The 12,934-nt window shown below is 50.9% G+C and overlaps 1 protein-coding gene across 3 annotated transcripts in view; it reads left to right on the top strand.

Annotated features, from left to right (window-relative positions):
- The first annotated feature begins 2,587 nt into the window (after positions 1–2,587).
- Positions 2,588–12,934, top strand: part of KIAA0513 (KIAA0513 ortholog) — a 63,767-nt gene continuing 53,420 nt past the window's right edge. The window contains exons 1-2 of one of the 3 annotated variants that reach the window (XM_036833220.1): positions 2,588–2,718; positions 5,161–5,274. The gene's annotated coding sequence lies outside the window, so the exon portion shown is untranslated. The remainder of the gene's footprint in view (positions 2,719–5,160; positions 5,275–12,934) is intronic. The other 2 variants (XM_036833219.1, XM_036833221.1) reach the window with 2 other exon arrangements.

Consider the following 12,934-nt stretch of genomic DNA (forward strand, 5'->3'; position numbering starts at 1 on the left):
CCACCCTTCCCTTCCTCTCCACCCAGTAGTTAGGTGGGGCTGATTCCCAAAATCTGGCCTCAGCGGTTTAAGGGCCTGAGCACATGAGTGATGTTGGTCCATTCAGACCAAATCCTGAGACTTTTGCTGGAAATACTGAAGGAGAAAATTCTTTTTTTCCACAGGGGCTGCTAAGTTGAGAGAACATAAGCCTGTTGCTGCTGAAGACCACTCTATAAAAAGAACCTGATCTGAGAATGAAGCCCAGCTCAGAGGGAAGCAGTCAAGAAGAGGAGAGAGACCAAGTTCTGATGACATCACTTGGCCCCTGGATCCTGCTGGACCAACCCCAGAACTTTTCAGTTATGTAAGCCACTATATTCCCTGTTTTTGAAAAACCAGTTTGCCGGGATTTCTGTCACTTATTACTGAAAGAATTTTGGTAAATATACCTTCCAGGTCCAAATCCACTACTTCTATCATATTTCCTTGAATTACCAGTCTATAGATTTCATAGCTTGAAATCTCATGGTTAAGCCAGCATGACTTGGTCTTTGACATTGGTGCTTCCTCTTCTGAGGGGTCACAGATGTTTTTCATGAGTTATCTGGCCTGAATGCTTCCCAGGCCCAATGTCAAGTTCACTGGTCTGTGGTTTGTAGAACTCACTCCCCCCCCCTTTTTTTTTTAATAAAATGGCCATATCATCTGCCTCTCTCCAACTTTCTGGCAAGTACAGAATATCTTCTATGTGGTATGGAGAGATAAGGTCCATATGAATCTCTTGAGGAGAGATGACCTTTCCCCCAAATGGAATCCGACCCTGAATGAACTCACATTTTCCAATTTTCCTGAATAGTTGGTATCTCCAGAGTCAGAACAAGGCTGCAAGAGCCCATGCCTGGTCCTGGGTTCACTCACTGAACCAAGGGAGGACTTCCTCTAGCCACAGATATGACCCTCCTCCATCCCATAAAGTCTTCATGATGGGCTTGTATTCTGCTGGACGCAGGGCAGAAACTCACAGGGACCAATGGCATGCCCACCAATCTGTAGTGCCCACATAAGGGAATGAACGCCACCTTACACTCCTTCCCTTCCTGAATTCACACCAAGCTTAAAACACCCAGCGATCCGGTTTCTTGCACATGATGGCTACACTGAGCTGGTCAAGCAAATCTGGAATGGACCTGTGGAGCTGAAGGCCCCATAACTCTTGTGGAACCACAGCTCCCAGCTTTTTCCTCCACGTTGGTCCCTTTAACTTCCCCCAACAAGTTTTTTTTTTCTTTTTTCTTAACTTTTTGGCCACACCACACAGGCATGCAGGATCTTAGTTCCCCAACCAGGAATCGAACCCATGCCCCCTGCAGCGGGGAAGGGAGTCTTAATCACTGGACCGCCAGGGAAGTCCTCCCTCCCAGAAAGTCTTAAGTTCAATAGGCCACCTTCCCAGCGATCAGCAGCTCCATGCTTGGGGCACAGGAAAGACACTTGATCATCAATCCATATGTCATCTTTTCTCCTACATGGCAGACCTCTAGTTCCTCCTGCCTAACTGCTAGGACTTCGGAGAACCCCCAGTTTTCTGAAATTGACAGTCTGCCCTAGTTCAGATACCAGGGCATTCATTTAAAGATAGAGCTTTATTATGTCATACAGGCAACCCCCAGAAGGAGCACTGTAGCTCTGCAGTGTAGCCCTGGAAATGTCTTTAGAGAATTTGAGGCATCAGAGCCCACACTCTGTTTTGCTAGGTGCTGGAACCAACTTTGCCATAACCGCAAAATTACTGGGAGGGGGTGTCAGTTTACATTTCTGTATTTGCTCTAGAACTGAAAAAGCTCCCGTAGGAGATGCTTTTATTTTTTACCTTTTGTGGTTTTGGTTTGTTTGTTTGAATTGAAGAGACGTGGAAGAAACCCAAACCCGACAGCCTGAAAACTGTGTTTATTGTATCTGGTGAAAAGATGCTGATTGGCCTAGAAGTTTCGGAGCAGAGGGTGGAATACATCAGCTTTTAAGAAGCCCCCTTTCAAAACATCAGTCGTCCTCAAACTGCCCTTCTATTCCATACATCCTCGCTTGACTTGTTTTACAAGTATGCTCGTTAATGTCAAGACGTCACCCTAACTCTGAAATAGGCGAGGAGGAAATGGCAAAGGGCATCCTTGTTTTAAAGGTGCGGACACCACGGCGGGGAAGCAACCAGAATCAGGCCATACTTTCTGGCTCCCTGCCGGGGCTCCCCCCTCCAAAATCACCAAATCACCCACTCATTTGTTTGCAGAGCGGCCTGCGCCCACCCAGCTCTGCCCAGCCTGGGAGAACACCCTAGTTTTGAGCAGATCCAGCAAACGGGGTTCCCGGGACCTTCTGTTAGAGCGAACCGAGGGAAGTCCCCGAGCGTGCTCCCAGGGCCGCAGGACGAGGCCTCCCGCCGAGGGGCGACCCCCAGGCCCGAGAGACGCGGGACGTGGGCCGAAACCCTCCGGAGGGCCAGGCGCCGACAGCTGCACCGCCCCGTCACGTGACGCCACTCCCGGGCCGCCCCGCGCCTGCGCAGACGGGGCCGGGGGGGCGGGGGCGGGGGCGGGCACGGCCAGCTGACTGACAGCTCGCGCGGGCCGGCGCCTCAGAAGGACCCGGCTCTGGGGCCGGCGCAGTGACCGCATTCCCGAGCCAGACGGCGCCCGGTCGCTCCCCGTCCGCCCGGCCGGCCGGCCGGCCCCCGCCGCGGTGAGAGGGGACCCTGCCAGCGGCCGAGAGGGGAGGGCGTGCCGGGTTCTCCCGGCGGCGAGGGGGCTCTCCGAGGGGCGACAGCTGGAGCGCCCGGGGGCCGGCGGGTGAGGGACCGTGGGGTGGGGTCGAGGGCCTCTGGGGTTTCTGCAGGAAATGGGAAGGGGGGGCAGGAGCCCACCGTGTGAGGAGCAGTGCGATACCTGGGGGGGGGGCTGGACAAGGTGTCCCCGCTCCCGGGTGGCTGACGGTGTCGCCAGGTGGCTTAGGGATGGAGCCGGTTCCCCCCACGCCTCGACTCCTGGAAGGGCGTGCTGGGGAGGGGGTGCGTGGGACCGGGATGGGAGAGACATTTGCCAAGTTGTGCTGTGTGTTGGATTTTAAGTTTGCTGCCCCTCTGCTCCTGGGGTGGCAGCTGGGGGCGGCATGGGGGCCAAGGAGGAAGGGCTCAGCTTGTGCCTTCCCAGGGCCCCCTCCTCCCCACGATCGGGAAGCAGGAGGAGCTTTGCAGAGGGCCAGCACTACCGACACAGTGTTAGAGGCTGTTTGGAACAGCTGGTTCAGGGTGGCCTGGACCAGCGTCCGGGGTCTTGGAAAGGACGGGATGCGGTCTTTCTGGAGCTGGCTGCGAGTTTCCCCTTGGTGGGGTCTGGGCTTCCCTGGGTTGTACACTGATTGGATTTGGGAAGAGGAAGAGAGGACTGGGCAGTGGGCACGAGCCAGCTCCTGTGACTCTGCTTAAGTGTGAGGCCAGGGTGCCAGCCTGCAGACTGGGCAGGAACTCACCTCTGAGCTGGCACAGGTGAGGTGCTTGACATGCAGGCTGTCCCTGAGGCGAGTCAGCGTTTGGAGGCAAGCCCGCAGCCGTCCGGGACCAGGCTGCAGTAGCCCGGCCGCCCTCCAGACCATTCTCACCTGATGCTAAGGCTTTGCTTAGAGGCACCCCCTCCCTCACCCTAAACCAGGGCAGCCAAGATGCTTAACACCGAATTAAGCAAAGAAAAAAAAAATCCAGTTGTATTACACGTGAGCGCTTCTTCCCATCTTTTCACGGTTCTGTTTGGAAGTGTATGTTCTCCCATTGTTCCATCTCTCCCTTGGGCTGTCACTGGTTTTTATTTCCACTTTGTGCAGAAATAGGACTGCTTACGCATTTGAAACACAGGGCGACCGGCTATTGAGATCAGCTCACAATGAGAAAGTTGACTCATGAGATTCTCATTTTCCATTAAAGAAACGAAGATGGCTAAGGACTCAGGCGTAGGCACTTTAGCGAGCAGCAGATTAGCTTCTCATTTGGTTCTGGAGTACATTCCCGTGTTTTGTTTTGTTTTTTGCAGTGTTTGTCTTTTGTATGGCCTGTGTGAGTTAATGTGAAGATAGTTCATGTTACTTGAGAACGTAACAACTAAGGCCAATGAAAAGCTACTCGGTGACCTGAGTAAATCACAAACCTTAAATAACTTGCTTCGGATTTCCAGAGAGTGGAGGGTATCCACAGATGTTAGATGTGCTTCTTTTTGCGTGACAATAGCTTTGGTTCTTTGAAGGTAAATTGCTTTGGGGTGACCCCAAATGGCTCTGAGGGCACTTCTTTTAGGATAGTCTTTAGGAAGGGTTTGGGGTGGGATGAGTCATGCTACATGCCTCCCCATCCTCCCTCAAAAAAGAAAATAATCCGGTTAAAAGAACCATCAGAAGCAGCGTGGGAAGAGAAAACGTCAGGAAAAGTCAACCCTCATGACATGCAAAGGGAGGGGTAAAAATCCTTATTGCCAGTGATAGCCCCTCACTTTTACAGGACAGAGTAATTTGCAAACGGCTTTCACACAGAATCTTAATTGATCTTCACAAACGTCACAGATGAGGAAACAGGCTAAGTGACTTGCTCAAGGTCACTTAGCTACTAGGGGGCAAAGCAGAGTGTTAACCCTAGCCATCTGACACCAGATGCAGTGGCCTGTCACCACTCTGCCGAGTGGGATGTGGGAAGGATGAGGACAGATTACACACACATCCCAGGGCCCTAGGGCTTTCCCAGCATCCTTCTCTCCCACCGCTTGCCCCACCTGCTAAGTCAGCTTGGCGCGCAGGTGTAGATCCTCTTCACCACTTCCCTCTGTCCCAGGCTTGGGAGTCTGCACCTACTCAGATTTGTTTAAGTCTTTGAGAAATCTAGTAGGAAGTATGATTGCAGGGAGTGTCTTTTGCTCAAGCGCTCAGTGTTTCCTAACAGTCTAGGTGTCTTCAGCCCTGTGATGCAAGAGACCAAAGCAATTCTAGGGAAACTTGCCATAATCATTTTCCTTGTCCTCCACCTGGAAGAAAAATGCAGTGGTTGTGAAACCTGAGGAGTTGACCCAGTACTTTTGTTTATTTTATCCAGTTTTTTATACATGGCATTGTTTGCGTTACGGTGACACTTTTTTTTTTTTTTTAAAGAGGGCACAGCTGTTCTCATTAGGGAAGAATAAGATTGAATCCTGTTTTCTCGATCTGAGCATCTAGATCTGAAAAAGGACACCAGCGGAGGTTATCTGAGATGTGTTTCAGCAGGTCAGTGGTACAGAACAGAATTAAAACCAAGGCAATCTTGGGGCACATCAATGGACATGTAGATCTGGAATGACAGAGGTGAAAGTTCTCATCTACTTCATGCTTAGAATATCGAGTTCTTTTCTGGGCATCGCATTTAATGAAGGACATAGAAAAAAACACCAAGCATATTTACTGGAAATTGCTACAGTGGGGAATGAATTAGAGCTGGTAAGCCTGGAACTCTTGGGAGCCATGATTCAGGAACGTCATTTATTAGACCTGTTCTGTGGAGGTCCAAGATCCCAAGAATGAAAGGACAAAAGTTATACTTAAAAAGACTTCAGTTATAAGAACTTTATGGTGTCAGAGTGATCTTTTAAAAACTAAGAATCAAATCATGTCTCTCCCCAGTGACTTCTCAGTAGTCTTGGGGTCAGATGCAAACTTCTTACCTGGGTCTACTATACGAGGACTGACTGACCTTCCTTGTTTCTCCAGCTTCATCAATTAACACTCTCTCACTCTCTCCCAAAAGTCCCTCTTTCTTTCTGTGCCTTGACCAGGTCTAGCTTGCTCTGCCTCAGGTCCTTGCACTGGCTGTTCCTCCGGCCAGATTCTCCGTGGCTGACTCCTTGTCTCTCAGGTCACTGGTCCAGTATCACATGCTTAGTGGGACCTTCCCTAACAATATAAATAATTTCATCCTGGTCCCCAGCCCACTCACTCATGTTACGGTGTTTTACTTTCTTCAAAACATCAGAAATGGCTTTATTTGTAAGTGCTTTTATTGTCTGCTCCCCATTTTACCATTGTATCAACAGTGCCCCAAACAGTGCCTGGCACGTAGTAGGTGCTCAATGAATATTTGTTGAATGAATGATTTTTACGACAGACCTTTTCAAAGATGGGAGGGGTTGCTGCACTGGTAGATACTAAACTAGTCTTCTTTTACTAGAGACAGTCATCCGTAGGCTGGCTAGCTGACCATTGGGCACGAGAATTCAAGCATTAGATAGACAGTAAAACCAGATCCCTTTCTGTATGAGTCTCGTAGGTCTGCTCTAACAAAGTACCACAAACTGGGGGGCTTAAAGCAATAGATATTCTCTTATGGATCTGGAGACAAGACATCCAAAATCAGGGTGTCAGCAGGGTTGGTTCCTTCTTGGGGGCTCAGAGGGAGCGTCTGTTCGTGGCCCCCTCCCAGCCTCTGGGGGTTTCCAGCCATCCTTTCTGTTCCTCAGCTTGCAGCTGCATGACTCCTACTCCTGCCTCTGTGGCCACATGGCGTTCTCCGCATGTGCGTGCGTGTGTGTGCGTGCGTGCATGTGTGTGCGTGCATGCATGTGTGTGCGTGCGTGTGTGTGCGTGTGTGTGTGTGCGTGTGTGTATGCGTGCATGTGCGTGCGTGCGTGTGTGTGTGCGTGCATGTGCGTGCGTGCGTGTGTGCGTGCGTGTGTGTGCATGTGCGTGCGTGCGTGCGTGCGCGTGTGTGCGTGCATGTGTGTGCGTGCATGTGCATGCGTGCGTGTGTGTGCGTGCGTGTGCGTGCGTGCATGTGCGTGCGTGTGTGTGCGTGCGTGTGCGTATGTGTGCGTGCGTGTGTGTGCGTGTGTGCGTGTGTGTGTGTGTGTGTGTTTTCACATTATCTTCCCTCTGTGTGTGTCTCTCTGTCTCCTCTCTTCTTGTAAGGACACCAGTCAAATTGGATTTGGGGCCCACCCTATTCCATAATGACTTCATCTTAACTAATTACATCTGCAAAGACCTTGTTTCCAAATAAGGTCCCATTCACAGGTTCCAGGGCTTCGGACTTCAACGTCTCTTTTCCTTGTTCAATTCAATGCATAACACCTTCTAACTTCGAAATCCATTGACCTTTTAAAGGGAAAAACTGGCAGGAGGGGCTGGGTTATTTTTCAGGCTAAGGACATGGATTTGGATGTTTGTGCCCAAAGCGTTTGTGATCCTTACAACTCGCAACTAACAGCTTGTGATCTGTGTGTGTCCCAGGTGAGGGGAGGGAGGGTCTGAGCCATTGAGTGACTTGCCCGAGGTCGTGCAGGACCCGACCAACCTCCTGACTGACTGCAGAGCCCGTGGCCTCTCCTCCCCTCCCCCACCCGCCGATGGCCATGGCTCTGGCCCAGGGTAGGATGCGGGTTTCTCTGAAGGCTCTTCAGGGGCCCTGGAGGGATGATTTCCTCCCTTGGCCTTCTGCTTTACCCCGTCCTTGTGGTAGAGGAGTGGCTCACTGACAGTGAGATAAACGGTGCAGCTGGACACGATGTTCCCAGGTCAGACCTCGCGCAGCTGGTCAAAGCCGGAGGCCACAACATCAGAGAAGTCGTGTTTTTCCTTTGTTGGGCTTTTCCAGTGATTCTGAGGGGCTTTTAAGTAAGGTCTGGAGAATTCTGAGTTTCAGTGTCTCAGATTTTGACCCTGAAAAAGTATTGCTGATGTTCTAAAGATGAGACGTGCAGGAGTTCGTAGAGAGACTTTTCTGATTTGGGCCCGGGGGGGTGGGGTGAGAGCAGGGCAGGCTGCCAGCAAAATAGCCAACGCGACTTGTCCCTTCGCCTTCAGAGACCTTTTTGTTTCTGGCTCTGTCTCACCCAAATACCCAATATCCCCCCCTCCCTTATTTCATTTTTTGTTGGCTGGGTCATACATGCAGATGGTACAAAACTCAAATAATACAGAAAGATGTCCAGTGAAAAGTGGTTTCTGTCACTGCTTCCCCTACCCTCCCCCAGCTTCCCAGTCTCTTCCCCAGTGGCACCATCTCCACCAGTCTCTTCTCTCTCCTTGCAGAGACCTTGCTGTCCTTTACTGTCCCCAAGTATCACCTCCACCCCGCCCCACCCCACGGGCTGTGCTCCCATCCCTGCTTTCCGTTCCTCCTTCCTCCGGCCTTTTCAGACCCCTTGCTGTGGGCACCTGAGAGGCTGGTCTGTTCCCAGGTGCTAAGAGCGAATGACAACACCTCAGCCAAGAGTTTTATATTTAGACGGGAGGTGCTTAAAAGAAATGAGTCTGTAACGGTAAAATGTGGGGCTTTCAGGGAAGAGTGCGGGGAAAGAGCTTGTATTTATGGGGCGCTTTTCAGATCAGGTTCCTTGAACTTCAGGGTTAGCCCTGATGAAGAGGTGAGTGCAGAGACTCAGAGAAGGAAGGAGGGAGGGGCAGCTGTTGGCATGTTTCCCCAGGGCATCGAGACGGTGTGTTCCAGCTCGGATTTGCTGTGCCGGGTGCGCTCTGGGGGTTGTCACTGACCCTCACAAGAACGCTAACGGGGGAGCTGCTGTTACCCTCCCCATTTCACAGCTGAGAAAGCTGAGGCACAGAGAGGCAGAGCGATGTGCCTCCGTCACATCTGCTTGTCAGGGCAGAGCTGGTGCGCAGCTCCAGGCAGGTTCCGTCCAGGTACCAAAGCTGCGTGTACATGTCATCTCCCCTGAGTTTGGTGGTATCTTCATAGCTCTCCAAAGGCAGCGTGATCCCAGTGTGGCACACGGGTGACACTCCATGCTGTGCCCCAGAGGAGGAACCTCCCAGAAGGAAAATCTGTCATCCCTCAGGCTTTCTGGGCTCATTCAAGAAATGTTCTCCTGCCTCTAAAGATGCAAAATGACGGGACTTCCCTGGCGGTTCAGTGGTTAAGTCTTCGCCTTCCAATGCAGGGGGTGTGGGTTCGATTCCTGGTCGGGGAGCTGAGATCCCACATGCCTCATGGCCAAACCACCAAAACAAAACAGAAGCAGTATTGTAACAAATTCAGTTAAGACTGAAAAAAAAAAAAAAAGATACAAAACGAATGACCAAGACTCATCACACCGTAGGGATAATCTCCAACAAAAGCTGAAAGAAATGGTAAATTCGGAGGGGAAAAAAGAGAGAGAGAAAAGGGGATTATTTTTTTCTCCTCTTTACCAAATCCACATGTGCAAGCTTGTGCCTGGGTGCGGGCCGTGCTCCTCAGGGACAGCCTTTCACAGACAGGTGTGCTCTGAGGCCTTTGCATCACAGCCAAGCATGAGTCAGAGAAGACGACTCACCAGTGGCAAGAATGACCAGTGAGCTGGGGAAAAAGGAGACTCTCGGGTCAGCAGAGCAAAGGGAGAGTACCAGAGGAAATGAGCTTGGAGGGCCGCTGTGCAGCTGACATCCTCGAGTGGGAGGCTTTGGGGGTGAAGCAGGGAGGCTAAGGTGCAAAAATAGGGCCCAAGAAAAGTGGGGGAAGAAACCCCGCCAGAGAAGAAAACGGAACTGAACTGTGCGTTAATAGTAAATACCAAGGGCTTCCCTGGTGGCGCAGTGGTTGGGAGTCTGCCTGCCAATGCAGGGGACACGGGTTCGAGCCCTGGTCTGGGAAGATCCCACATGCCGCGGAGCAACTAGGCCCGTGAGCCACAACTGCTGAGCCTGCGCGTCTGGAGCCTGTGCCCTGCAACAAGAGAGGCCGCGATAGTGAGAGGCTCACGCACCGCGATGAAGAGTGGCCCCCGCTTGCCGCAACTGGAGAGAGCCCTCGCACAGGGGCGAAGACCCAACACAGTCAAAAATAAATATAAAAATAAATAAATAAATAGTAAGTACCAAGAATGAAGTAAAAGAAGTAAGTGAGATCAGAACAGTGAAAACCTAAGACTCCTCCCCGCTTAATTCGTGTGGTGGTGTACAGGAATAGGAAACCAGTCCACGGAGGAAAGCTGGTCCGGTTCCCTCTCTGCTCTAGGAGGGGGTAGATTATGCTGAACTTCCTGAAGCAGCAGGGTCACTCTTAGAACCCCGAAGCGAAGCTCGGTGTGGGTGATGAAAAACTTCAGGGACACCCCTGGTTGGGGAACTAAGATCCCGCATGCCGTGCGGTGAGGCCAAAAAAAAAAAAGAAAAAGAAAAAAATTTTAGTTATCTGAAAGAAGAAAGTGAGGAGGGTGAAAGAGGTCGTCTACATAATCAAAATCTAATGTAAGGGGAATTAACAAGAATCCTGTGCCCTGTGGCAAAGACCGCATCTCTCAGGTCACGTCGAGGGGCTGAAACCCGAGGGGTCCTGCTAGGTTGAGCCCTCCCGCCTGGTGGTCCTGCTCTGTCCTCGCCTCTGTGCCTGTCGCCTCTCTGCACAGCCGCCCGAGTGCAGCATCTTTGCAAAATTGAAAACAGACTGTGGCGTTCCCCTGGTGCAGACCCTCCAGTGCTCTCCCGTTGTTCGTGGGATGAAATCCCAACTCCTTAACTTGGCTCCCGAGCCCCTGCCTAGTGCACGGCCTGCAGCTCTGCCGGCCTCAGCTGGGCCAAGTTCATTCCCACCGCAGAGCCCATGAACTTGTCGTTTCCTGGGGCCGAGGACGCTGGTGGTGGAGGTCTCTCAGGCTGAGCCACGTGCATGGGCTTCAGCTTCTAGCAGCCGCACGAAACAAGTAAAGGAAACAGGCCCAGTTAATTTTGCTAGTAGATTTTATTTAATCCAAGATATCCAGAATATTATCGTTGACATATCTAATCCACATAAAAATTATTAACGAGACAGCGTACATTCTCTTTCTGCGCCACGTCTGGGATCTGCACGGTTGGCACGTCTCAGTTTGAACGAGCCGCATTCCCTGGCTCAGTGACCACATGGGGACAGTGGCTGCAGCTATAACCTGCTTGTGCTTCATTCACGGCACTTATGACGGACCATGATGCTGTCTGTTTACCTCTGTTCTCTGACTTGAGCACACGCTCCTGGAGGCCTGGACTTTGGTTTGCCTTGTCCACGTGGCCCAGCACCTGGCACCCTGTGATGCTCAAGAATGTTTACTGAGTGATCAAATAAACACATGACCGAACAAACGAACCTCACCTCCATCCTCTTCATGTCCCAGAGGCAACTCAGTAGGTAGTGCCATTTGGAGCCTCTTCTAATCAGGGGAATTGCATGCACAAGGTTCCCTGCTTCTTCTAGGTCCCTAACTATTTCATATTGGGACTTGTGTATTGTCAAAGGCCCATCATGATTATTCTTTTTTTTTTTTAAATATAAATTTATTTATTTGTTTTTTTATTTTTGGCTGCGTTGGGTCTTTGTTGTGGTGCGCGGGCTTCTCATTGCAGTGGCTTCTCTTGTTGCGGAGCACAGGCTGTAGGCACGTGGGCTCATTAGTTGTGGCTTGCAGGCTCTAGAAGCGCAGGCTGTAGAAGCACAGGCTCAGTAGTTGTGGCACGTGGGCTCAGTAGTTGTGGCTTGTGGACTCTAGAGCGCAGGCTCAGTAGTTGTGACGCACGGGCTTAGTTGCTCCGCGGCATGTGGGATCTTCCTGGACCAGGGCTCGAACCTATGTCCCCTGCATTGGCAGGCGGATTCTTAACCACTGAGCCACCAGGGAAGTCCCCATGATTATTCTTTATTGGGCTTTTTTGGGGGGAGTGACAGTGATACTAACGAGAGAAGGATTTTCAAAAGGAAGCAGTTAACAGGATTGAGACCCGGGTGTTGTTACTGCTAGGAGTTAATCTAGATCAGGGATTTCAACTGGGGACAACATCTAGGGACCTTTTGGTTGTCACGACTGGGGGTTGCTTCTGGCATCCAGTGGGTGGAGGCAACAGATGCTTCTAACAGTGCTACAGTTTGGCACACGGGACAGACCCCACTACCAAGAATTATCCAGCCTGCGTGTTGACGGAGCCACTGCTGGAAGCCCTGCTGTAGATCAGCACGGCTTCACATTGGCTGTGTTTCTGAATTGCCTCTGGTAACGTCAAGGAGGTTATTAGTCTCCAGAAACTTGACAGGTTCTATGCCGGGCCCCATCCTTTCATTCCCTTGTCTCTCTTTCATGTAAACCGGCCCCTACTTATCATTTCTTTTCCTGAAAGGATAGCCTAAACGGGAGCTGCCTCCAGCTAAAGCCCTTGAGATGAAAGAAAATCAGCCCCACGTTTACAGCATGAATTAGAATTCTGCAGAGAAGACATCTGGAGAAGCCCGCGCCTTGAGAACCATGGATCAATGCACTTTAAGCCCTTGGAAGCCGTTTGGAAACCTTTGAAGCAAAGCAGCAGCAGAAACCCATCTCTTTTCACCTACGTTGAAATAAACATCTGCCAGCTACGCTTTCAAACAAACAAACACGTATTTATACTCAGAAGCAGGACTGGAGTGCAAAATTACATATATTTCAATTCTTGTTCAATGTTAAGGCCCCCCAGAATAAGAGAATTCAGCTCTCATAGTATTGTGGGTAGAAAAGGGATTGATCGTATATGTTTTAAGGTTTTGGGGAACACTTGCAAATGTAGAGTTGTGCTAGACTTGGCAATATTTTTTATCTTTCCCAATCCTCCGACTAGTTCTGAGTAAGTCTGAACAGTTGTGTGTGTCTGGGTGGTTCCCACTGCCCCTCGCCCGCTGCCTCGTGCTGTTTTCTCCTGCACTGTCTTCCCTCGTCTGACTGGCAGACTCCTACCAGATTTGACCCAGGAAGTGCCGTCTAAGTCTCCCCAGGCAGCATCGAAGGCTCCTGCTTCTGGGCTTCCATGCACGTCTGCATCCTGGAATTACAGCACTTGTCCCGTTGTTATAATCATTTACTTAGGTCTGTCTCTTCTTAGACTGTGTTTGGGAAAGGAAGGCCCATATCCTGTTCATCTTTGTATCCCCAGGACTTAATCACAGTTCACAGGGCATGGT

This window comes from Balaenoptera musculus, chromosome 19 (assembly GCF_009873245.2).
Source record: "Balaenoptera musculus isolate JJ_BM4_2016_0621 chromosome 19, mBalMus1.pri.v3, whole genome shotgun sequence".
NCBI classification, from domain to species: domain Eukaryota; kingdom Metazoa; phylum Chordata; class Mammalia; order Artiodactyla; family Balaenopteridae; genus Balaenoptera; species Balaenoptera musculus.